This window comes from Coturnix japonica, chromosome 1 (genome assembly GCF_001577835.2).
Source record: "Coturnix japonica isolate 7356 chromosome 1, Coturnix japonica 2.1, whole genome shotgun sequence".
In the NCBI taxonomy this organism is placed as follows: Eukaryota; Metazoa; Chordata; class Aves; order Galliformes; family Phasianidae; genus Coturnix; species Coturnix japonica.
In genome coordinates this window covers 43,172,004-43,199,825 of record NC_029516.1, presented here as the reverse complement: position 1 = coordinate 43,199,825, position 27,822 = coordinate 43,172,004, and the positions used below count along the sequence as shown (strand labels likewise).

General features: G+C 39.6%; 1 protein-coding gene across 5 annotated transcripts in view; it reads right to left on the bottom strand.

Moving 5' to 3' along the window:
- ANO4 (anoctamin 4) overlaps window positions 1-25,960 on the bottom strand; it is a 162,167-nt gene extending 136,207 nt beyond the window's left edge. For 2 of the 5 annotated variants that reach the window (XM_015859160.2, XM_015859172.2), the window contains exon 1: window positions 25,476-25,959. The gene's annotated coding sequence lies outside the window, so the exon portion shown is untranslated. Of the gene's footprint in view, window positions 1-25,475 lie in introns of all 5 variants that reach the window. The other 3 variants (XM_015859164.2, XM_015859194.2, XM_015859183.2) reach the window with 3 other exon arrangements.
- Between the last annotated feature and the right edge of the window lie 1,862 nt (window positions 25,961-27,822).

Genomic DNA, 27,822 nt, shown 5'->3' with positions numbered 1-27,822 from the left:
GACTATTCCCAAGTCCTTTAGAATAAGCTCACATTTCCTTGTGAAAAATACTGTTACCTGGAAGCTCTAAAGCACAATGAACTGATGGTGCCTTCTTCAGTCATCAATTGCCTCAGAGAGGAAGGTTCGTTTCAGTTTGAGTGGAGTGATTTTTGACTACATAATTACCACCTGGATTGTCTCTAGTGTGATTTTTGCTATACAGTTCTTAGAAATATCAGTGCACTGCTGATCTAATTCTATGTGTGTTATAAAACTTCCTTCAGATGCACAATGGCAAGCCAGTGCTAACATTACTTCTGAACTGAAGGCAGGGAAGAGATCTCACTCTTCTTCTCAGCACAACTTGAATTTAAATGTCACTACAAGTTCATTACACTAGGTTTTATATCATTTACTACCCTACATCTTTGTAACGCTTTCTCTCTTTAAGCATGCAAGGATTGCTGACTGTCTGCTTAAACCAATTCGGTTTTATTGAGGATACAATGCAACTGGTTTTTATTAGATGGTGAACTTTCTGAAATTGGTCCACACTAAAGCACTCTATCCCTTTTGAACACGAGTGATATTTGCTCACATAACAGTGGACGGGTGCACAGTGGCTTAGCAGCAAGGTGCACAAGTGGCTGTAAGTGCAGTCTAACTCTCACTGAGATGCTGCCCACAGAAGATGCAGAAGCCCCATTCCTGAAGGTGTTCACAGCCAGGTTGAATGGTGCCATGGGCAGTCTGAGCTGGTGCCTGATTTAGTGGCTGGCAATCCTGCCCACAGCATTGGGAACTAAATGACCTTTAAGATCTCTTCCAACCCAAGAAATTTATGATTCCATTTTTTGTTGTAACAGTACAGGAAGACAATTTCTTAGCCCATAACTGTTCTCAGATGCAGTGAGAGACATTTAAGAAGTGAAACATATGAAAGACAAATCTCATTATGTGAAATGAGGTTACTTAGTAACTGGGGCTCTTTTAAAGTATTACCTGGAGACATCCATCTTAAAGAAGGCTCACACATGGCCTTGCAAAACTGAAATATTAGCTGGAATTAAAGCCCTAATCCTAACAGAGGGACAAAGTATTACAAGGATGGCAGGCATGAGAATACATTTAGCCCAGAGCCTGGCGACTTGTCCGGATTCAAAAAGTCTGAGCCCAGAGTGATATAAAGGTGCTCTACAGCAGTGTAAAAGATGCTCCAAGACCTTGTTCCCTTAACAGAAACAAGTAAAGCCTACAATGACCTTTAAAATGTTGTCCACAACATAGTGCCATCATGTCCCCAGTAGCACCAGCTGGGGCAATGCTCGCAATGCATATTGTCACTGCAGAGCTGTGCTTGGAGGTACAAACTAGCTTTGTCAGGGCAAGTGTTTCAGCAACATGGGAAACGGGGCTACAAGGAGCTGGCAAGGCCCTCCAGCCTCTCCTCTGCCCTTAACTTTGGGAGACCAAAGCCATTCAAGACACAAAGTAGTTCCACTACCCCATAGGATGTTCCGCACAAATGTGCACAAGAACTTCTTTACGGTGAGAGTGACGGAGCACTGAAACAGGCTGCCCAGGGGGGTTGTGGAGTCTCCTTCTCCGGAGATATTCAAGACCTGCCTGGACGCCTGCCTGTGTGACGTGGTGTAGGGAGCCTGCTTTGGCAGGGGGGTTGGACTCTGGAGGTCCCTTCCAGCCCCTATGATTCTGTGATTCTGTGATTCTGTGATTGTGCAGTACTGAATGAACATCAGATGGACTTCTTGAAAAGCCCCGCTTGAAACATCCTCCAGGGTAACAGGTTCATTATCTAGTCTTTGACAAGGAGGCATTCACCTTATGAGTTTCCTAAGTATTAAGATTCAGTGGCTTGCAAATGAGAACATCATCAAAGACATTGTCAAAAAGCCGAAGAAATATGTCAACTACTATTTCTCTGATATCCAGAATACTTGTTACTCCAACACAGAAGAAAATCAGGTGGCTATCAAAAAATTTCTTCTCAACAATCCCTTTGAGCTTCTGCTCATCTCCTTGTTATATTCTATGTATACATCAAAAGCTTATTAGCTAAGTAACTTTTCCCAGTCAGTTTTATTCCCAAGACTAATTCCAAATGAACTAGTCAATAACTTTCTGATTCCTCTTTTTTTTTTTTTTTTTTCTTTGTAAATGTGCTAGACTTATATGTTTTCTAGTAAAGCTGTCCTGTGCTGTCTCGATTAACCATAGTTCTTCTTCAGTACATTAAGGTAAAATTAGCTTCTTTACCAGCACTGTAAAATAGGAAAGCTTTGCCAGTGTTGCTCTTTCCCTCAAATTACCCTAAAAAGGTCTTTTTAAAGCTAGTCTCTCCTCTTTCTGTTCCTTCTGCCTTTGAAAATGTCTCTCCTATTTGCTTCAAACATAACTTCTTTGTAGTGGGATTCTGCACTGGAAGGCAAGCTTGGTTTGAAACCTCTGAGGCCAGCAGCAGCTGCCAGATGGGGATCCAGAAGGGCTGATGGGGTGTTTTCATAAATCTGATACTATGGCTGCACATATCCAGAGCTTCAATCATCAAGATGTTTTAGCCTGGGTTAGCAGTGGTTTGCTCTGAGGTGTCTTTATTTAATTCACACAAGTTTTATGCCAACCTTTCCCCAGGAGTGCCAGAATACTGAGACTGCAATTCTGCATGGTAGGTTTTGAGAATCAGAGATTAACAGTTTCCTTTGAATAAACTCTTTACCCTCCATGTAACCTCTCTATATGATGGCTTGGGTCAGGGATTTTGTGAGGTAGGGATGTGTTTAAAAATTATCTTTCTTCCACCTGAGAACACCTTACCACTTGGATGCTGGTGAATGAGGCAGTGTTGAAGTGCATCTGCTGTGCTGAAACACAGCACTGTATTGCTTTCAATATTTTCCATTTGTTTCATGAGGTTGCAATTGCTGAATTTGACTTAAGTTTTCAAATCTGTTAAATCAGCATAAAACTGCATATGCTGCTATTTATTTAGGGTCAAATAAGCACGCTGGAATGTTTGCTGCATGCCTCTATTTTCTGAATCGGTACAATTTTGTCACTGTCAGTCACAGAATTAATTCTGATTTTTGTAAGGTTTGATATCTTGGCAAATTAAGGGTAGTTCTTCATCAAAACAGCAAAGGTACAACCACTCTGTCAAAAAACATTCACTGTAAAGATTTGCTACAGTTACTGAGCATAATGATTATTAAGCTCTTACTAATATTAGCAAAACATTTCTACAGTGATACATAAAATAACTAAAATGCATGAGCAGAAACTTCAGAGAGGTAAAATTATCTGACAAATGAAACGCCAAACCTCAGCTGTTTTTTCATAATCTGTTTTTTTCCTTGCCCCTCGCTTTGTTGCTGCTGTTCAGATGACACAAAGTGCAAAACCTAACTGCTCAAGTTCTTCACAGATGAGTCCTATCCAGAGAAGCAGCTGTTCAGTTCTGGCTCCTTATTCATCTGGAGTATTCTCCAGCAAAATTTTAGGGCACCAGGTTAGCACAGTTCTGTCAGTACTAAAAGAACAGAGAGCAGCTGTAAAAGACGTGTCTCTTCTTCTTAATATAAAAAATATGGGACTTAAGTAATTACAAGAGAGTGAGAGAGATAAGAAGGAGAACATCAAGGTTATCAGCAGAGCACACAAAGCACTAATCCTGGGTTTGACCTGAATTTTTCTAGTAAATGTTGGATTAGCTCAGATACTTTGCATTAATCTTTTCCATCAGACATTATAATTATGTAGGCTAAAAGTGGCTAGTTTTACACAGCTTCCCTCCCAGGATATTTTCATCATCATTACATTATATTAATTTAAAATAATACAAATAATCTGCCGAAAAGATAATGGTATTTCCTATTTATTTTACATCTCACTTATTGAACTGGATTCAACCTGACTCTTCCAACACCATATTTTAACCCTATATTTATTTATTTACAGCCAAGCTGCCTGACAGAATAGACTCTTTCCTCCTGATCACATACACTATTCAACTCATGGCTCATTTAACTTGAGAGAAGTACTGTTGTAACAGTTATAAGTTTTCAGGATTATGTAAAGGAAAATTTTTGAAAAGTTAACTTTTTTTGTTAGGTGTTCCAAGAAATTAATTAATCAGCTCTAACTATTTTCTGCATATTTCCTTAGGAGAGCTTGTAGGAGAACAAATTCTTTTCTGTCAGTTCATGAATGAGATATGGAAAATGTTCCTGCAGAGTAAGGGTTATACTTCAGCAATGCTCAGCTTTACTGGCAATCATCTTTTTTAATGGGTTGCAGTATGACCCACTTGTTCTGAACCTTATATGTCTTACACTGATCATTAAACTGGAATGTTATGGATAATCCCTTGGTACAGCAATTGGGGGGTAGTAAAACCAAAAGTGAATGGATAAAGAGAACAAGTGAGACAAGATGATACACTTTCCAGATATAAATGGAATGGTATGTATGGGTTAATAGCAGTATGATTATTCTAAGAGAGGGAGAGATGATGAAGAAAGCAGACAGAGCAGGCTTTGATAGAGACATCAGCAGTGCCAGCTTTCCCTGGGTTCTCTCCCAGCTAACCCATGGCCTTTTCCTGCAATTGCCCTTCTGCCTCACCAAATGCTGCTTCACTTCAGGAAGCCCCAATAGCAGAGAGGTTCGAGCAGCAAGGAGGATGCTGCGCCTGGAATCGGGGGAGCAGAGGAACTTGGTACAAATAAAACTTTGCGTTTCCATCATTACTTGGCTTGCTTCATGCCATTAATGTTTGTTTTGCTATGGAGCAAAAATGAGAGGGAGCTCTGCCGAATTCAAGTCAATTATGGCACAACTACTTTACATCAAAGAAGATTAATATATTCATACTCCAAATAAATATTTAAAGAGCATTCAGTTTCCAGTTTATTCAGATTACCACACTGTCAATCCTGCATTCAGTTCCTGGCAGGAACTTGCACCAGTGGGACCAGCAGCACCAGTAATTGCCCACTTCACAGTCCACTGCTGACAGTAACTGTCACACTTGAACTACAGAATCACAGAATTATTAAGGCTGGAGTGACCTCTAAGATCATCTAATCCAACCATCAACCTATTACCATAATACCACTAGACCATGTCACTCCCTTCTACAGACTCCTATTCCACAGCAGGATGGATCTTCCATGCATGTGCTCAGCAATCAGATTTCTTTTTCCTAGAAACTGACTCAGCTTAAAGAAAACCTATGAGAAAGTTAATGCGCTGTTCAGTATTCCAGCAGACTGACTCCCCACAGGACTGCTGCTGTCACTCACCATAGCAGGGCACACTGATGCTTACAACACCAGAAGCTCAGAGTTCCCCCACCATGGTGTCAGATAGTGAGGTCCTGGATGCTACATCCCATCACATCCATCTTTGGAAGCAGTTTGGCCCTGCAAACTCACAAACATGAATAATCCCACCTAAAACAAAAGCAGAGGAAATATCCACATGAATAGGGAATTGCAAGTGCAAGCCCATTATTTAGCAGAGTACACAGCTGGTTACAAAACCAGTCACTTTACATTCATAAGGCCCTTAGGCATTATGCCTGCTGTTGCTGTTTTGTTTTTTTCCTTTTTCATAGACTCAGTTTATTTGAATCACTTAGCTTTGGAGCCTAATTAAATAATAAAATATTCTGTTTGCAAACTGTGGCACGTTGCCCTCACACAATGCAAAGCACCAGATGGGGATTCACTCGGCCGCTAAAGGTTCTATGGTTGTTGTTTTGCTCTCACTTTAAAAACTGTTAATTTCAGGTCATGATTTTTTCAGCCCCAATTTGCCAGAGATGTTTTTTTCAGTCTGCGAAACTGGTCTCTGGAAGGCCTGCAGTACAAAACTAGCTGTACTCTCATAGAAGTCTGAGAAACCTCTAAGTGCTCTGTTCTTTTGAAAACCAGACTACTTACTTTATCTCCAAGTATACAGACTTGAGAGCTCTGCTTTTCTAAAACACTGTCTTAATCAAATAAAAGAAAGCCAACTCTGTTGTTTTCAATGGCATTTTTGAACACCTATCCACTTGTTCTTCAGTCTCACATGGTGATGCTGCCACTTGTGCCAGAAGTATGAAAGAAAATGAATGCTATCAAATCTGTGCTAGCATCTGACTTTCATTGACCAGAGTGTCATAAACATCCCTACTCCTGAGGAAAAATGGGAGTGCTTCATTGATAATGTGATATATGTGAAGTGGCAAGTGCACATATGAAAATATGATTGGAAAAGATGCCTTGTGGGGTGTCTAATAATTCATATTAACTACATTAAAAAAAAAAAAAAAAGATAATAGAATTACTTTGACCTCATGAAATGAAGCCACATAAAGATATACTGCTTGTGTTCCTAGCATTTATCTTTCTTAAAGTACATGGATCAGCCTCATGGGATCTGAATGCCTCAAGTATTTTCATGTGTTTATTACCATTAAAAGAAGAAAAAGAATCAACCAAATAACCCAAAAAACAAGAGAGAAAAGTCATTCTCCTTATCCTCCTAGATGCATATTTCCTGTGATTCTCCTACAGTCCCACATGGAGAAAAGGGGCAGCCCAGACCCAGCTACTGTAAAGACCTGATCCCTCAGCTTTCTTAAATCTACCCCTTCCACCCAACAGATCTAGCAGAATGAAAATACAATTATTCAGAAACATGAAAATTTTCAAGGCTGTGTGATGGCCGTATCATGCCTGCTATAAAAGTCAGAGCTGCAAACCCAATAACACAGCAGCCCTGGCCTACCAGTATGTAGCCTTGGTTAAAGCACTATTAAAGAGCTGATATATTACTAAGCTTGATTTCTCTAGAAATTAAGAGAATTAACTAAAGTAACTTATTCCCCTGAGCATATGAAAACAGATAAAACTTGAAGAATCACTATCTGTAACAAAATGGCTATATGACATTAATAAGCTCAATATCGTAGACTCATAGAATGCCTTCAGTTGAAAGGGACCTTAAAGCCCACCCAGTTCCAAGCCCTGCCATGAGCAGGGCTTCCACCCACCAGCTCAGGCTGCCCTGGGCCCCATCCAACTTGGCCTTGGGTGCCTCCAGGGTTGGGGCACCCACAGCTCTCTGGGCAGCTGTGCCAGGGCCTCACTGGCTCTATGAGGGTGTGGAGGTATGTCAGACAGCTCCTTGAGGGCCACCACTGGCCACTTAAATGAATTAAATCCCAAACCACTTTTGGTACTGAAAGACTGTGTCCTGGGCCTAAGAAATATAGGGCACCATTTCTGAAACAGAAGAACCACAAAATGTTACAAAATCAGAGCTCAGACAAGAACTTAAATGCAAAGTAAATGACTGCCAGCAAATTCGCTAGGATCACTACTTCCCATGTTCTCGATCACATGTATAACTGCTTGGATATCCATAGACGTTTAGGCTGGGAGTATATTGAAATCTGAATGAATTCATTTAGGGAATTTCCGATATCAGTTTTTTATGATCATTATTTCATTAGTCTGTGGTTGCATTCTGCAAGATAAGCAATGTCCAGTCTTTCAGTCTTGCAGGCCTCAAATGATATCAATAGTGGTTCATAATCCAAGCTTGATCCACTATTTATCTATTTAAAATGTAATTCTTATTTCACAAAGCATATTCAAGAAGTCTCCAGTTCTCCTTTCTAGGATACAGTACAGAAAACAGGAACACATTAGGATCTCTAGCCCAGTCCAGTGTTTTCTTTGGGTGTTTCTTCCGTATTTCATGACACATTAGAATCTTCTTGTAAGGAGATCAAAAAAAGAAGGAAAAAACCAATCTGTTGTATAGTTCAATATTTTCCCTCTGTTCTGCAGCCTAGTAGCTCTTCAGGAATAGTAAATTAGCTCGGAGCACTGATTTTTCCCTAGACACTTCTATTACTTTGAATTTGCATCCTTATCCTGTAGATTATGTATGCCTGTGCGTCACTGTGCCTGAATTAGACTACAAGTTCCTCGTAGCAGAATACCTTATTCTGTTCACAGCGCTACACTCAATTTTGATGTTCAAATAAGAAAGTAACATAGGAAATATAATGGCAAGAAAAATCAGCCAAAATACCCTTAGCACAAGATTGACCGTAGATCTAACAGCTACTTGACAAAAATCAATAGGCCTCACAACCTAAACATTTACCGCTGAAGACTTAAAAATTAACTCCACAGACTTCAGATGATCATTTATTTTCCTAAACGTTCATCATGGGAGCTTTTCTACTGAGGGAGAAGAGCTCTTCCTAAAATAGCTCCCTGCATGGAAAGGCTCATTCTGAGATCCTAAGCATATTGAAACTCTTGTTTCCTCCTTTTCCTGGCTCTGAAGGCCAGGGAGGTAGAAGGGGCCAAATTCCACTTGGGGGCTGGGCTTTCAGAGATAAAAAGATCTTCCCACGTCCAGATGTGTGTGGTGGCAGAAGTGACACCATTTTCAGCTCAGTGCAAGAGAGTAGTAAGAAAACATCTCAAGACTCTTCAGAACTGCAAGCAGAAATCTGAGAGATGTATGAGGAGGAAGAAACCCACTTTGTTCTGAGCTCAAGAGTACATCACAAATAGAGTCTCACCAGCTGAGTCAAACATGGAACATACATGAAATATATAGCATTAAGAGCAGCCCACTGTCAGACACAAGGCAGCAGATGAAGAAATGGCTTGATGAGCAATTTCTAATCTACTTTGTAGTCATTCATGGACTTGCTGAATGTGCTGTAGTGACTTGATAATCTCAGGTTTTTTTTCCATCAGGACCTTGTTTTTGTAAGGAGACAACTTTCAATCAAGTTAGACTGCTGTATAGTATATTGATATTGTACCATGCCAGGCCTGGAATTACTGCAGATGAAGAGTTAGAGGAAGGGAACAGTATATTCTGTCTAGTCAGCTGTTTTTTTCCTATTTGCACTGCACACTCTCTGTATGTTCTTTTACTCAGTAGTTCCGATACCCATTTTCATTTTCTGCTCTTCTGCATTAATCCTGCTTTACAATCTTATAAGTCCTGCCTTTCCTGCACAGCTGCTGCTGTCCTGGACAGGATACAGCTGGATGCAGCTCTCTCATTTGGCAAAACGCTTGGGGTTGGTTTTTTGCTTTTTTTTTTTTTTGCATATATGAATGTATAAAATATTTATACCTGCTACAGTATTCATGCAGCAAGCATAAGTTTTAACTATACAGATGTGATCCCTTGGAGCCCCACCTTCCATGAAGGCACCAGGAGGGGCAACTCTGTCTCCCAGCTCTCACATGTTTTTCCTGTTCTCCCTCTACCTGCAGATGGGGGATTGCTGCTCAGAACCATGCAGACCACAGGGAGAGGTGGTATCACGATATGGCAGCTTTAAGGAGATGTAGTGGTTGTTTCAAAGACAGCAATCATTTCAAAATGGAGAGTGAAGCTTAATCAGCAAAAAGTTAGTGACCTGGAAAGACAGGTAATTTAGTGCTTGGTTGCAAGATGAGCACTTAATTGAAGCTTTTTCAAGTGCGTGCAGAACTTATTCCCAGAGCTTGCAAATGAACCTAAATACCCCATGAAGCAAAAGGGATTGGTGATTTTTTCCACCATCCAAACCAGCTGTCTTGCATCTCCAAGCAGCCAAGAAAGCCAGATGGAAATAGATGGGCTTCCTAGAACTCCACTGCTTCCATCGTCCCTGCTGGCAATTTTCTGTGGTGCCCAAACAGCCACAAATAAAGCACTACATGATAACCACCAGTGCTCACGTTCATTATCTCTAGTCTAAGGGCAGGCCTGTGTTCAGGCAGCACTTGTGTTCTCAGTTTAGACCACATCGGTGTTAACATGGCTGGAGTAGGGTTTAAAGCACCAGTTCATTTTCATCTACCACTGGTAAGCTGGCCTCCAGCCTAGGCTGCATTACAAAACACAACCAAACAGCAAAAATCTTAAAAACTAGTTGCCACCTGCCCATAAATGCTAGCTAATGTGCTGCGTCTATTGACTTTGTTGAACTGGCTAACAAAAGTGAACTGATAAAAGATATGTTAATTCTTTAATTGTCTTTGGGCATGAATAAGAAATGTTTGGGATAAGTCTCCAGCACTTCTATATGGTCACCCCCTGTCATGAGTGTTGTCAATGAACTTAAATGCCAGGCTTTGCAATGCTTCTGACCTAACTAAGTATAACCCCACCATGTCAGTTCTTTCCCCTCTACGTCATCTGAAAAGTACAAATAGGACGTAACTTGGTCCTAACTGCCAAATGGAAATCAGCAGCAATGGAGGTGAACTCTCAGTAGGGAGAAAGGCAGCCAATGCTGTGTCCTGCACAGGCAGTGGCTTACATCAGAATGGAGAAATCCTTGTCTGCAGTCTGCTTGTGCTGATGCAGCAAGGGCACCTGCTCAGACAGTTATCAGCGAAGGGCAGTGTGAGAGCTGTGCAAGAACTGGAAGCTGTTGTTTATTCTACACTTTTTCAGAGCAAAGGATGGAACCTGAGAAAATTTGGACCTATACTTCAAGTGTTCCTATTTGTCAGAAGTAAGTAGAAAGCCAAAGCAAAACCTTGATCTAGAGGTTAATTAGTTTTAAGACATAAAATAAATCTCCATGAGGCTGCTCCTCATGATTCTTTCAAATGTGTATTCTTGTAGCAATGGGTGAGATGCTAAACTCCAGCTCTTCTGAAACTTCTGCTGCTGTTGCAAAATGCACAGTCAATTTAGTTTACTGCAGTGGATTATAGATAAACCTGCTGATCTGAAGAAATGACCTTCAATTTCTTTTTTATCAGAAGCTCAGTAAGCTCTTGGATGTCATTGGCTTGACAGCACAGCAGAGCATTTCCCTAAGCCACTTGCAAATACAAGTAAAAAATGCACTACAATGGAAGTGATGAAGTCCAGTTTAAACCCAAGCACTGTACACTGCAGCTCTGCCTGTTCTGTCCCCATACCCTGCTCCAGGTGCCACACTGATCAGTTTACTGCAGATAATCAGTCAGATGCAATCATGTACCATTTTCTACCTCAATTTAGAAATTTACAGCTTTAAATGTATACATTAATCATCTGTTTCTAAACTTTGGCTAAACCACCTTTCAAACCTCTTCCACAAGACAAACTGCGCACAATTTTACGCACAAGAAAGAGAAGATACGAAAGGCTGTCCGTGTTTCAATGATTGATGTAGCATTATTGATGGACAACATGACACAAACAGCTGTAGGTGCCACTCATTCTTGCATGGATCTGGTAGAGCAATGGCTCTAACATACCTGAACCAATAAAGCAGTAGGCAAAGACCAAGTGACTAACTAAAGGCAGACTCCTAAATATTGCCAGAATCAGAAGGCAGGTCCCCTCACCCTACTTTACATTTGCCATGTTGAGATCATTCCATTATGTCACTTTTGTTTCTCTCTAGAAGAGATATTTAAAAACAAAAAAAAGGCTAAAAAAATAAGAATTACAGTGATTCAATACAGTTCAAAGCAGTGAAATTATTGTAATGGGAAATCAGCCTGAAGAAATCTACCAACAATGTATTTACTATATATTGAAGTAGCCAAGAAAGCCCAAGCTTAAAAATTCAATATCTTCCTGGGTCTGGAGAAGCACTAGGCTTGGTTTGTTGCCAACCTATACTGACAGCATCATTATGCTCTATATAATTGTAATATTACTGAAGAAGGTACTGTAACATACACTGGCTCTATTAAGTACATTCTCTCTGTCTAATCAAACCCAAGTAACGCATCTCAGTGTAACTCAATAACCAAGTCAATGCTGTGCTCCACACATCTGCACTTAGCCTGTGCAGTGACTTTGCAGCTTCTCTTGTTTGGTTGTTGGTTTTTGTTGTTTTTGTTTTGCTTGTTTGGTTGGTTTGCTTTGTTTTATTCCAATAACAGGGTAAACTATCTGGCTGGTTTGCACTGCAACTAATTAGAATCAGATGAACCCTGCAGACACCATGAAAGCAGATTTAAACCATGTCAATTCTTTGCTACATTTAGGAGTACCTAAAGAAGATTCCTTGCTGTACCATTACTGGTCAGTGCTGATGGGCTTTCTTGATTGCTGCATCCATACCATTCTAGAGGGTTTTGCCTTATTTTCTCTAGAAGTCCTATGCATCCAGACACGTTTGACATGGAATTTCATTAAGCATTTCAAAATCACTTTCAACACTATCTGTTTTAATACCTTGCCAACAATATAAATATTTCCTTTTATTTTTTTGGGGGGAAGTTGCATGCCATCATCACACCCAAGGGAATTTTACTTCCAGATATGACCATCTCAAACTAGTTCTTTTGGTCAAAGTGAGAAGTTTGAAAAAGAACGATTTTTATCAAGAGACATCTGTGAGATATTACAGAATTAAACCTCACCTAATATAAATTCTAAGCATGTTCAATCTGATGATTTTTAAGAGCTGCCATCCTGAAACTTGCACCTACATTCTGTATTTTTTATACCATCTTATTATGACTGTGCTGAGGTTATATCAGGGGAACTATGGTATTTTTTAGAACTGCATAATTGTCTTCCATATTTCTCCCTTTTGTAGCATGCTTAGCGTGCCCATTGCATAAACAGAAATATAATGTATTATTGCTTTCCAAATACTTTGGGCTGTTTATGGAAAGAAGAAAATATTTTTTATTGATGCCATTTAAGACTTTCAGTGTGAGGTTTACCCCTGCATATTTATTTTCACAACCAAGAGAATGAAAATGAGAGTAAGAAATACAATCTAAACTTTTCTATGGATAATGCTGAAAAGTGGCCATGAAAAACATGAGCTTAGCCTCCTTGTGACACTACTTATATTCAATCTGTATAAATTGATACTGTGCAAACTGAAGGCTGATTTTCACAGGACCAAATCAGCACTGAGAGTACCAGAGAACAAAGTGCTCCGTTTGAATGGTACTTTTGGTCTTGTTAAGGTGGCCTAATCTGTAGGTTGTCAATAAATGTCACAACTCTCTCGCTGAGCATTTTTTGCATCAATAAATGGGCATCTTTCTCATCCATTTCATGCCATAGTAGAAGCAGTTCAACCATTTGCAATATCCTGAACACTCTAGTCCTTTCAAATGGCTCTGCTGTTACAAACCCTTGTTGTTCACAAGTCTAACCAGGAGAAGAAACACTCCACACTTCAATCCCAGATTAGGCATTTTCCCATGTAAGCATCCTGGAAATAGCAACACAAACGATAATGGGAATCAGCTAGCTGGAACTGAGGAGCTTCTTCTGTCTGTGAATTAATGTCTCATATTAAAAATTAATTGGAAAATTAATCTGTTTATTTATTTGGGGCTCTTTCTATGCAATGATCCTGGAAAAAAAAATATTGTTATTATTAAAGTAGAACATCTTTCTTTTTCTTAGTTGATCATTCTATAAGCTTCAAGCAAGGCACTGTTAATTTCTAGGAATTTAGTCATCAAACTCAATATAAGACTCAAAGTCCATGAAATCTATGCGTCTTCTGTGATTATGGGATGAATATGAGTGCCATTTATTTTACTCTAATAATCTAAATATTTCTCTGTGCTGACCCAAATATGTTTATGAAAATAATAAAAAAATAAAAAAATAATTAGATCTTAATGGCAGTGAAAATTGTGAGTTTCCAGCCTGTATCTGCTCCTTGCAGGCCCCTGGTATACATCAGAAAGCGGAGTGAGACACTGTCATCACCAAGAGTAAGTGATGCTTAACAGCTCTCAGCACTCCCTTCCAGCATGGGCAAGAGAAATGCAAAACACTCTACCTGATTTCTTGAGCATCCTCAGTAAGATCCAACTCTAAGCTCCATACATCTGTGCCACTCACAAACTGAGAACTGTGCTGGAAAACTCTTGACTTCGTTCACACTTTGCCTTGTTCCTGACATTCATTTCTACTGCTCTAGCAGTGTTGTTCCTTTTTGAACACTGGGAAGCAGAGTTGGCCAAAAATTTGCATAGAAACAAGGGGATAATTTGCTTCTCACCTCTAGAAAGAATTTCTGTCCATTGTCCAAAACAGACAAAGAGGGACTTGATCCCTGTCCCCACTGGTAGGCTCATGTGCTGACCTCTGTATTTCTGGGGGCTCTCTATGTAATAAATTTTAATATTATCCAAAACAGGCGAAAAAAGTTAGGAGCTTAGAAATGTAGAGGGCAGAAAAAATTGATTACCAGAAGAATTCAAGAACCCACAATTCCAGGAACTGGATATCATGTGCTTTAAAAAAAATTAACAAAAATATCTCCTCTCTCAAGTGCTTATTGAGGCAAAATTAGCAAAAACAGAAAGTAAGATGTGACTAATAATAAACAAGAGTTGGAACATACTTTTCTTCCTTGCCTTTCTCACTCATTCCCCATGACAGCTGCATGGACTATTTACTAAAACTCCTGGAATAATACTTCATAAAAATTGATACCATTTCATGAAAGAAGAGATGACTTTGAATTTTAAGCTTAAGACCAACCAGACAACTATCACTAGCCACAGGGAATCCACTGACTGCAGCTGAACAGCAGCTTCTGCCTGAGCCAGGCAACACCCTGGTGCAAGAGCAAGATGAAGAGGAAAAGCATGCATTTTTACTTATGGATTTCTTGACAGAATGGAGCACTAGATTCCATTTCACCAAAGATTTTCAATTACAAAAAATCCTGCTGATGTTCTTATGTGGGGAAGAAGTTCCCTCTTGTATCACTCCATTTATCAGAAGCACCTGCTTCTGAATTAGTTAATCCCACTTGAAGTCTGAGCTCGCTCAGCAAAATAGTAATACTAAATCCTGAAGGATTAACATTGCACCAAAGTGATCAGCACCCTACACTTAGCAGGGTGCAGTATTATTGGCTTGTCAGACTTTTTATGAGAGGAGTATCAAAAAACTTCTCCACTTTCTCCAAATATAAAATTCAACACAGAAGTGACCCTTTGCAAAGGTTGCAAGCCTGACTTTTCCTACATCAACTGATAAGTTGTGCAGAGGGGAAATGGTCACTGTGGTAAACCAAGGGTTCTGTATGTCCTTCATTGTAAATCAATAAGTCTCTAATTTCATTGGCACAAAATTAGGTACTAAGTGCCCTAAAAATGCCCCGTAGAGGTACTGAATGTCCTATTTTGTGCTCCATGCTTCTATTTATGCAAATAGCTGCCTCTGCTTTCTGAGTCTATTGTTACCAGAAAACCATAAATGTGATTACACGTAAAAACATCTCCATGATATATTCAAATTATAACTGTAAGAGATAAACAAGGATTGGAGGAACATCCTTAGTAGTATTTCATGATCTCTGAAATTTCTCTATCTTCAGCTTACAAGTGCATTAAGACCATGACATATCCACTCCTTTAATTTAGAAAGAATCTAAAGTGATTGCAAGAAATTATTTTAAAGGATGAGAAATTTACCTTGCCATGAGGCCCAATGGGTAGAGACAAGGGCAGGCCCTTTCCTGGGATCAAGTGTTAAACACAGCTCCTGTTCTTGCACTGGGACTAAAACAAGCAGGTAACAAATCCCCACAGAGCCGCACGTGTTGCAAGATGCTGTGCTGTGACCACTGCCTACAAATGGTGTTCCAAACAGCATTTCAGATGCTTTTCTCACTCAAAATTTGCAGTCCCATGACCATGACTCACAGGCCAGACCTTCTGGTAAAGCTTCTGAAGCATGGCCATACCCATGGTAGTTTCAAGGGCACGCAAATGAAGTTTTAGCTGTTTCTCTCACAGCAATTAGGACAGAAGAATTTTTTAGTTTGAGAGTTGACTGATTACAATTACTACTTGCACTATTTGTATTATGTCCTTTACTGAAAATGATAGTAATGCGGGAGGAAAACATTTTCACAGTTTAATTGGATTTATGTTTAAGACCAAAACTGTAAAGATAAAACTCATGCTCACTTAATAGCTAATCAAGATTTTTCCTTTCTTTTAAAACTGGCGAAGAACCTTTTGGGTGAGATGGTCCATTACAGCCCTTACTGCCAGCTTATTTAATTCTCAAGGAAAAGATACTCAGTTGCTTAGGATAGCAGAAGAACCAAATGCCAAATATATTTATACACATACATATATTCTCCATATGTTAGAGCAGGACTTGATATTTGATGGAAGCTCAATATCCCACTAAGGAAGGTCTTCATCAACCATGTGAAATATACACAATTTTTTTACACTGTAAGCTTCAGGAACTGTGTTTCTCCCATACAGTTAGAGTTGATAATATTCTCACATTGTGGTCAAAAACACCTTAACAAGGATAATGTTTTCTCATCTGCACTTAATGCTGTTACAGCACAAGGGCATAAGTCTGCAGCAGTCACAGTAAGAAAGCAGAGACTCTCGCTCCTGTGATCTCCTGGACAGCAGTCATACCACATAGCAACAAAGGAAGAATTACCCTGATTGAGCGGAAGAAAGGTTTGTAGCTGTAGAAAATCCTTTCTTCCTTTAAATTACCCATTACACATTATGAGGGAACTCTGTAGTAACAGACATGTTTTCTCCTTGTGACCCTTCTGCCTAGAGAATAACAAGCATGGCTCCAGGCTGACTTTGCAGTATGCTCACACCTAGAATGGAGAAAACTGAAGCTCTTAAATTTCTGTCCTACATATATTGCCAACATTTTTCTCAGTATCAGAGGGTGAAAATCCTGGATTTCATATTGCCTTTTAAAATATTTAGTTGTTGACATATTAAAAAAACTACATCAAAAGAGTGTTTAGTTTGCAATATCAAGACACCAGACTCAAAGAAATGCCAGGTTTAGGGCTGCATCAATGAAATATGCTCAACATTTTGTGCTTATGCAATATGATACAGCCACAAATAATTTTTATTTTCAGTGTGCACTTGGGAGACATTTCTGAGATAACCAGCAGTTTCGTGTGGCCTCTCCCTCAGCAGAGAGGGAGCTGCATACAAAAATAGAGATTGAAGCTGCATGAAAAGAAATGTTAGTCTCTGGTTTAAAGAATCTGAATTCTTGTCTTTAGGTAGTCGACTGTATACATACCTCTGCCTTCAGTACAGAAAAGGGTAGATATGGCACAGAGGGACATGATTAGTGGGCATGGTGGTGATGGGTTGGTTGTTGGACTAGATGATCTTAGTGGACTTTTCCAACCTTAATGATTCTATGATTCTAAATAAATGGCTACAATGGGTGCCCAGCTTTCAACATGAGATTAATCAAAACTATAGTACTCACATCTCTGGCCAGTATCAATTCACGCCTTATTCTGATTATATGAAATGCTATAATACTAAAAAGGCATTTAAAAAAAACAAAACAAAAAAAAGAAACAAAACCACAACAACAACAAAAAAAAAACACCACATGCTCTTGGGATTTCAAATTCAGTGGCCTAAGCTAATGGGCATTTCTCATTTTCATGCAAAATCTCACTTTGTCTATAAAGTAATAAGAATCAGCATTGACAGCAAGAAGAGAAAACTATTTGCCATCTGGTGATCAGAAGAAGTTATGGTGATAAGACATAAAAATACACTTATCGAGATGGATTTTTTTTTGGAGCACGGTTTGAATCACACATACTAACTGTGAGACAAGAAAGACAAAATGGAACATAGAAGGAACTCAGTGAAAACCACTGCATGGGAACAGAACATCTGATTAAAGTCTACACAAGAATGTACAGATGCAGCCAAATTCTGCCATTTATTAATTCTTAAATCATGGATTTTGCACTTTCACGTGCCTTTTAGTATACTAAAGCATGCCTGGATTGCACAGTGAAAACATCCAAGAATGCACTGCACTGCTCACAAAGCCAAATCTGAGGCATAAAATGTATTTGCAGGCTTACAGATGTTTCAAAAAAATGCAGTTCAAAAAATATAAGTGGTAACAACATGGCCCCAAAATATGTTTTTCCCCTCGAGTCTATAAAGAGAAGAGGACATATGTTTGACAACAGTGAAGCAGAAATATCACTTAAATTGCAAGTCAGTTAGCCCAGAGTGCACTGCAACCAGAATACTAGTGAGAGCTTCAGAGGACATAAAAATCTAACCGGGAATCATGATATACCCTGGAAAGGAAAATAACTGGGAATGCTTAGATAGGCAAAGACAAGAATCAATGATATCAAAATTATTTAGCAAATATCCTAAAAATTTCTTTATATTCTGTAACAATATGATAATTCCCTTTTCCCCTCACACTGTTTCTGGAAGAATCAGCTATCTGACATTAGCAGGGCACTGGCATAGGTTTTGAGAGGCCTGGGTTCAGCTAAGACACATATTTTTGTATGATCCTGAGCAAGACATGTAAATCCTTGGCAATTCTCAAGTTTCTGTTCAGAAACTATCAACAGTGTGACTGAATAGCAGAAACTGCATAGCAAATCCCAGGTGTAGGGATCATCATAAACTGACCTTAAGAAAATGTTGGAAATTATTGAATCTGTGTCACTTGGTTTCACTGCTTCTCACTCCTCTCCCCCTTGGGACTGAAATGAAGCAGATATCCTAAACCCATCTTCCTTTTCTCACTACTTGTCTTTTCAAAATAACCCAAGAGCCAAAGTGTCCTTCAGCAAACAATGTCACATCAGGACAAGCAAGGGCCTGCTGTACATCCTCACTGCAACACCTATCAAGTTTCAATTCTGTCATTTTCTTTAAGTTTAGGAAATGAGATTATCATACTGAAATTTCACACGGCACTTCTGGTCTGTTCTGCCTCTGCCTTGAAATGTGACCTTTAACTCCGTCACTGCACTGTTTTCCGAACACTTAATGGAAAATCATTATTTGTTGTTTCAAGGAATGTTGATCTGTGAAACAATCATTGCTGAACTACTGTAATTCAGAGGTTTGACTAGGTTCCCTTCCTTTTCCTGAGGTCTGGAGAGCTTTCAACTTTATTCTCCCCTTCTCATCTAAAATAGAGAACTTCTATGGCAATAACCTCAAAAACCCTGGATGTAAACCACAGCAGCGTAGCCAGCTTCAGTATGAAAAGCTAGAAACAATTCCGGCCAATATCGATTGCCTAATTCTTCTTCATTATGGTTTTTTGATCTCTAGATTTCATAATTATGGAATATGCTGTTTTCCTAGTGTATTCAGAAATATTATAGTGTATTCAGAAGTATTCTTGCTAATGAGATCATCATTTTATTTTGCTCTTAGGTTCTAATCCTGTTGTCCTGCTAAACCTGCCTGTAGCTGCCTCCTGTTCTCCAGTTTTCAACATGAGCTTCACAGTCTCTTGAGCCTACAGCCCAAGCTCTTCACCAAGAAATCACAGTATTTGCTAATCTCTGGGGACTGAATCTGAGCTAGGCTCTGCCTAGATGAAATAGAATACAGCAGAAACTAACAGCGAAAAAACTCTATAGAGGTAAATCAGTATGAGGAAAAAAAAACCATCACAGATATCATCCCTATGAAGAACAAAGAACAAACAAAAGAAAACAAAAAATAGGAGAAGTATGAAGGCAAGCCAGTACATAAAAATGCAAAAGAAGTATGTGCCAAGCGAAAACTGTGAGAAAAGAAGCAATATGGAGCACTAAGAAGAAAAGTTCTCAAGCTAGCCTGAAAAAAAGAGAATAGCAACATGGAGAGGTTGTGGGTCTACCAGGACACATGGAGACATACCAATAGTCTCATAAAGCCTTGAATTTCAGCTGGCATTTTATAAGAACTCATCCTCCAGGAACTGTCAGGCTCATTAACAAAAAGTCCAATATAATGTGTGAAATATTCTGCCTAATTTTCACAAAAAACAGTTTTGTCAAAGAAAATTATCTGAAATGGGAATAATCTCCTGGGAATCCAAAACAGATAATCACTAGCCTAGCTAGGACCTCATAGGAGGTTCAGTCTTGCCCCTCTTAAGTGATTTTGATAATTATCTTATTCCTTAAAACAAACAAACAAACAAAAACAACAACAAAAAACAAACACAAAACTTTGCACAATTTTTCTATACTTAAGGCCACAAGCACCATGTAGAATATGGAATTAACATCAGTACTGCAGGGGGCTACAAATAGGAGCAAATAAATGAAGTTAAAAAAAAATCTATCCTGAAGCAGGAATCTGTTTCAACCACCTAGCAGTGGTGATATAAAACCTACAGATAGCTTAAATTATACAGAAACTGCTATTTCTAGCTTCCTGTCATCAAACAGCAATAGGCTCCTATGAGAGACTTGGGATGGATCCTAGATATACTTCAAATTGCAGTCTAGAATCTCTAACTTCTACTATTGTACCTATGGAAAAAGTGTGAGGAGCCAACCTGTTAGAATCTTGGCATTTTAGACACACAACCAGTATGAGATTGTCCTAATCCTGTCTTGTGTCATATAGATATTGACTGTTCAAAAATGTTTATGTTTTAGGGTTCCAGACAGGTGCCCAGGTGTGCTGGTGGCTCTAATCTCATGTTGATGATGCGCTAGTTTGGATCTAACACCTACCAATCACTACCAATACTGAAACAATTCCAGGGATTGTATTAAGAATAACTCAGAGAGCTTATTGAAATAATAATTTAAAATATCCATTTGTAATATGGGCTTTCACATGACCAAACTGTGTAAAATTCTTGGACAGCAAGCCTGTTGGCAAGCCTGACAGTCAAACCCTAAGTGAAGAGTCTGGAAATCTCTGAACTCAAACTCAGGCTTCACCATCTGGTAGAGATCAGTCTTCTCTCAGGGCTGGATTCGGAGACACATTTGAAAGTACGCTTGATGTAATTCCTCCATATCTGGTAGAGGGAAGGGAAAGTATTTTGAGAGATGAGCCTTGAAGTTGGATGTAAGCCTCTACATCCAACTCTTAAAAAATAATACTATTTTCTCTACTATAAAGAAACATGAAAATGATCTCTCAGACTCGTGTTCTCTTAGGCCAAAATCCATCCATGTGCACAAAGCTGTGTGCCATTAGGTCTCCTATCTGGGGACTTAATTGCAGCTGCAATGATATTCATCCTGTTCAGAGATGTTCCTAGAGATCAAACACTTGCATGAACACGCTTCAGTACTAAAACCCCTTCTACTGGGATGCTGAGGAGCTGTCCAATACCTTTTCACCAGATTAGTATTTCATTTTATTCTGCAAACAGAACAGCATAAATGTCATGATTTTAGACATCTCAGATGATCAGGACAAGACCACTTGGATTTGGTTGACTCTTCTTCATACCTTCCACCAAAAAAGGCTATGAAGGTTTCTGAAGTAATTCTAAAGTAAATACTTTATCTTTAAACTTTCCAATTAAATTTTATGTTCAGAAGTGCTAAAGAAACCTATAAAATAGAGCAGTCCTTCAGGAATGTTTCAGTTCTTTGATTTTTCCCAAAATAAGCAGGCCTAATTCTGCCCCACTGATTCTGAAATGAAGCAGTTGCGACTTATTCGTGCAAAATAAAGTTCTTTAACTTACACAGAACTGCTCAATTTATTGTCTAGTATTCCCTATGAAAAAACTGCTCCTCAGCAATTCTGAAGAGCATTAAGAGAAAGCCCACAGTTTCCTTGTAGTGTCAGTCAGATCTACACAAGTGCTATGCTGTTGTAAAGACAGAAAGCATAAAAGTCTGAGATCTGACAGGCATAGAGTGAAAGCACTTAGCAGGAGGGCAACACATCTGCAGAAGAAGTGTTGAACATATTTAACAATGCCCAAAAGGTAAATATTCCACACAAGTATGGAAAAAAACCTACCCACAAACACTTCCCAAAGTACCAAACTCCTTCTGACAGGTTATGTAGCAAATAACATAGCAGCCATGCACAGAGCTTCTGGGCATCCACAAACTGCAAACATAGCAACTGGGCTGAAGTCCGCTAATTCATTAATGGCCCAGACACATAGAGACAGATTTGTAATATTTGCAGTATTAGAGCTGCAAAGTCCTTGAAATCAACATGTACAAAATCTACAGATTTAAAGAGGAAAAACGTTCAGATAAATCAGTAGAAGTTAACTATATCAATAAAGGAAAGCCTAGAAACTGCAGTCAATTCTTGATACATGTCAATACTTGTATCACTATGGATGAAGTAGCAAATAAAACCACAATTAATACATTGTGAAATACATACATGTTGAGGATATTTTAACATGTAGTTACGTGAACTTTATAAGAGTATAATGTAGCACATTTCCTTTCAAAACATTTGTGAACAGTTTTCATAAGGTGCTTTGGAAATCACTAACCAGTGCACTGCTGGGTACTGATGACTTGAGCTCTGCATCATGCACATCCCAGCATCACATGTATCACGTCAGTCTGGGGCACAGAGGGAACCTGGGGCACAGTTAAAGCACCACTTGCATTCTTTAGCCAGTGACTATCGATAGCTGGATATGTCTTGTCCAAAAGGATATGAGGACACAGAAAGTATAAAACTAACAAGAGTACTTTTAAGGGAAATTTGTGAGCATTTTGTAGGAAAGTATTCCTTTCTGTTTGTAAAGTAAATGTATATGACTATTTGTGGAGTATGAAGTTTTAAACAGCTTGGTTTTATGGACAGATCAAGTGAGGAATGCATACTTATCATGCACAGGAGAAAAATAAATAAATAAAAATGCAGTGACTTCATCAGCCCATTGGGTGATTTCAGCTGGCTGCATTTTTTTTTCCCTCCCTGCAGTTGTTTTCTATGCAGTCCTCAGACATTCTGCAAAGGAATTAACATGACACCATGCTGTGAAACAAGGAAGTACTATGCATGCATTTCAGCATTCATGGGATTCCTAAAAACAGAAAGGAACATCTACCTACTTGGATTTCTTGTTACTTGGGGGGTTTCCCTCTTCTCTCTACCTCTCAAAGCTTTCACAGGAGCCTGCATCTTTATTTTTTAGCTCAAGGCTGCAACAGGATGTGCTGGCAGAATTTAGGTGCAGTCATCTCAGTTGCAGTACACAGACGTCAGATTCCAAATGTAAACATCCCACTGCAAGCTCATGTGGTTTAAACTGGAAAAAATACTTCAAATTTATTATTTTTCTTCCTTCTCTTTTGCTTTAAGACTATTTGAAAAGCACACTGCATTATATATTTCAGCTTTCAAACTTTTATTGAAAGAAGATGTGATTATGCTTTTAGGTTAAATATCAGCTTTTACAACCTAGTATTTCAGACATTATATTTTTCAAGCGAGAACAGTCCTTTGGATTAAACGTTAGGTATAAATGTAGATTTTAACATATGGGAATGTTAGATATTCAAAGAACCACTTGAAAAGAAAAATAATGTGCTGTGCCACACTTAAGTGATCTTCATAATCATTTTGATTGCACATGTATTTCATAAATCCTCTTACTTTCTAAAGTTTACAATCATTTTCTAAGTAGAGGACACAGTAGGCAGCTCAATGTGTAGATGCTTACACACAATTGCTTATTACTTTTAATACAGAGAAGTCTAAACTTGGTCTCCTAAAAGCAATGCTATGACCTGCAGGCACTCAGGAGCATCTCCACACCTGTACTAGCAAGATCACTGCTGATCTTATTTCACAACCAAAAGTTTCTTTACTGATGCAACTGTGTCAGAGCTTATTGAAATGGAAACAGAACAAATACAAACATCTTTGTTGCCCACTTAAAAAAGATTAAGAAACACAGACCTTAGAGCTTTTTCACAATAGACAGAGGGGAGGACTGCTTACACCAAGAGAGCAGGAGAGGCAGGTTTGCAGCATGTCCTCCCAGACTAGTGAAGAGAGAAACAGGTCTCTGCTGCGCCAGTGGGTGCAGCATGATGCCATCATGAACTGATGAGGCAGCTGACTTGGGCCACTGGCATCTGGGCATGTGCTGGCCCCTACCGTACTTTTGTTTCATTTTTTTTTAACTCTGAAAGCAATGCAGCAGGTACCTCACTGCACCATGAAGTCCTCTACCTGCAGATCTATGTGAGGACTCCTCCTCCCCCTGTACCTCTTGCAGGTGCTGAACACTGCACCTCCTGCCTTGTTCTCTGAGTGTCCTCCCTTCTGCAGCCACCCCCCCCCCCCATAGCTCCCACACACACACACACACCAAGCCAACCAGACATAAATACCCTTTCCTGTCTTTTCTGTACTTGAGCGAAAAAACAACTGCATCGGCTGAAAGTTTTTACTCATTTGGCAAAGAGAAGGAGGTACATAAACTCTGCTGACCAAAGCAGCTTATGTGAAACAATCCCCTCTAAACTACAGCATGAATCACCAGCAAAATTATTTTATTATACCATGACGTGAAACACATTAAACAATAAAAACCATTTCTGGATACCAGCATTTCTCTTTCTTGAAATAGGCATTGCAGAGACAGAATTAAAGCTTTATTCCTATCCTACCTCATGAAAACAAAACTGTAAGACTACATCAGCCCACTGCCTCCCTTTGAAGGCATGTCAGCCCAGAATGAGTTTGAGCCTGTGTTACATCTCTCCCTTCAGCAGACCTTTTAAGATTTAGTGAAGTCGTTATTACTCCTGCAGTGTGTAAGTGCTATGTGTACTCAGCTCACATAATGGATTCAATACGAAACATGTAAGTTAATATTTTTGCAGTTCTCTCACACTTAAAAGCAAGTATTTGCATTTACTTTTATGTCTCATGCAACAAATGACGATGTCTAAGGTCACAGATGTCAAAATAATGACCTTTCTTACTTGCAGCATCAGTGCTGTTAATATAGGTTAGGGCACGGATTAAGTAAGAGAAGATTTAATTTAGTTGCGCTTCTTTTCTACTGCAGAGTTGTAAAAGAATTTGCAACTATATAGATCAGAGAGGGACCAGGGCTATTGGGTTGCTTGTGCTGTAACTTCTCGTCCCAACCAGTCAGTACTTTAAAGATGCAGAATGTCCAACTTAAATCTATGCCATCAGGTGTTTCTATGTGTAAAATGCTGGAAGAGTGGGTCCTTTCTATGTCAATGACACACACTGGCACAAATCACATGTACTCCACACTCTTGTACACAGGGGTGTCAGAGTTTTCTGGATGACTAGCCAAAGCAGGGGCTATCTGTGCCATTCTGCCACAGCAATGCAGACCTACAGAAATGAGTCATCTTCATCAAATCTCTCCTTCAGTTCCCCAGAACCTTAAGCCACTGCTGCCACGGGCAATCGCGAGCAATGTTCAAGCCTCCTGTTTCAAGGACAAAGAGGCAGCACTCAGATTGCAATCACTACTTCAGAGCTCTGAGTCAGAGAGGGGAAAAGAGCAAAAATCAAGAGAAAACTTATATTTCAGTTAGCTCACAACTGCTATGAAGCAGATGAAAATGGTAACTAGTACTGAGTGAAGGTCACAAGGCTTATCTAAGAACACGGGGGGAAAAACAGACAGGGAAAGGAGAGAGGGGAGAGGGAGGGAGGGAGAGAGCATGAGCACTGCAGCAAAGAAGCTATGCTCAGCCAATACATGCTGGCACTTACCATAAAAATAGAAAGATCCAAAGAGAATCAGATTAAAGATCCTTTTTATCTCTCTTCAATAGAAAGATTTCCACATGAAGCTCTGAACACAGCTGTCCAGGGAAAAGCAAGGCAGTTTGATGCTGCACAGAAAACACTAACACAGCAGTGGCAAGTCCTTGCTCAGCCTTCCAAAACCTGCAAGCAGTTTGTGCTGAAAAATCTACGGTAAGAAGTCTGGAAACGACTCCTACATAACACTGCAGCTAAAGCAGACTGCTGTTTTCCTCCAGTCACTCAGGCTGCACTGTTTTCATGTTCATCTTCTCACCATTACTTACATCCTAGAGGTGGGCTTGGGGGTGGGGAAAGAGATTTCTCCTCCAAGTGGAAAGGAGCGCAGAGACAGCATCAGCATTTTTAATCAGTGGCTGAGAGTACCCAATCAGAGGAACTGAGTTATGCCAGCGTGACAGTTGTCTAAAGCACGGCAGGCTGGCGTGGTCCCTGCTCACACAAGAACACTTTAGGTAATCTGCTGCTTAACCCCTGCAAGCTTTTTCATGCCCACACGCGAACAAACTGTTGTCATGCACTGTGTCTTCTCCTCCAAGGAGAAGAGCTTGAAAACTATGAGCTTTCTCCTGGGCTGCAACTCTGATGTGCTGCTTGCTATATCTGCGCAGTGGTATAAAAGGAAGGAAAGTTTGGAGGTTTGAATCCCAGCATCACTGCACTTTGCAAGCTATTAATCAGTACCTTCCATGTGTAAAGCACACATGAAACTCCTCCTTCTTCAAAGGTCTATATTTGGAAGAGAAAGTAGTCTGCAGGAGATTTTACAGTGCAGATCCACTGCTGTGGAATATCATATTAAAGGCAGCAAAGACATCATTGTTTTTTTGATATATCATGAAACTCTAACAGCAGCAGATCCCCCAAAATATATAATCAATGTCTCCACCAGCATCCTCTCAAAAGATAACTTGTATTAAATGTCTGTGATTTTACCTATCTTGCTGTTGGACATCTTAAAAGCAAAAACAGACAGACAGACCTTAACCTAATTTGCAGTAAGTCTGGAAACAAACTATCCTGTGGCATTTAACCCAGTCAGCACAGGACAATGATGCAGTCAACACTGAAGCTGCCAAACTCTGCAACTTCCAGAGAATGCTTCTGCTTCCAAAATACAAATGCCCAGATTTAACAAATACTTCACCTGTTTTTCAGGATTCTGCAGTTGTTCAGAGGTGAAGTTCCAAAACACTGGGGGTGCCCACTGCTCTAGGCACCTGCCCATACCATCCTACTCTCCCTACACTCATAACTATCCAGCCTCAGGACAGATCCCTGGGGGATATTCATGAATGGTTAACTTTAAACAAAACCAGAAACACATTCAGTAGGCATAGCAATAGTAACATGCTGGCTTGAATATTCCTACTTTTCTCCCCCATAGCCAGGCTTCCCAAGGAGAAAAACCAAAAAATGAAATTATAAATAGTTTCCAAGATATGGTTTCCAAAGTGTGAAGATGACTGCATTCAAAGATGAAGATTGAATACAAATACCAGATTAGCTTCTCAACCAGCATTACTCCATGATAAACTGATAACCTTAATCCAGCCCCTGGAAATCATAAACAGGGATCATATATAGTAAGTAATATGGTTCCATGAAAAACTCTGAAAGATCTTTAAAAATAGCATTGTGACTAGCAACTATTAAACTACTGTAACACATCAATTCTGTTCCAAGGTGCTCTGGTCAAATCTGTCATTATCTTAATGCTTAGAGCTCCAATTGTTGCACAGTAACCTGGCAGCAACTCAGCACCACACCGCTGTGTGCTCACTGCCTCTAGGTGGGATGAAGGAGAGAAATGGAAACATAATAGAATTCGCAGGTTGAGATGAAAACTATTTACTAAGACAGAAGAGGAGAATGGAAATGAAAATGAAATGATAATATATATATATATGATATATGTATAGCTGCAGTGCATTTACTCACCACCTGCTGACTGACACCCAGCAACACAAGGTCTTGCTCCCCATCTATCTATGTCCAGCAGCCCCTGAGCAGTAGCTGATCCCCACCCAACTACCAACAGCTTTATGGTCTTCCATGCAGTGCCACACAGTATGGAACAATCAAACAACCCCACACTTCATTCAGGCACCATCCTGGCTCTTCTCACCACACTGCCTGGCCTGGCCCGGGGCACACTACCATCATTCAGCAACAACCAAATATCAGTGTTCTGGTAACCCTGCTTAGGCTGAAACCAGGACAATGGGTGTCTGGAGACACTTGGTAGAAGAAAGACTTCACACCTACTCCTAAGATCATCTCTTAATATTCA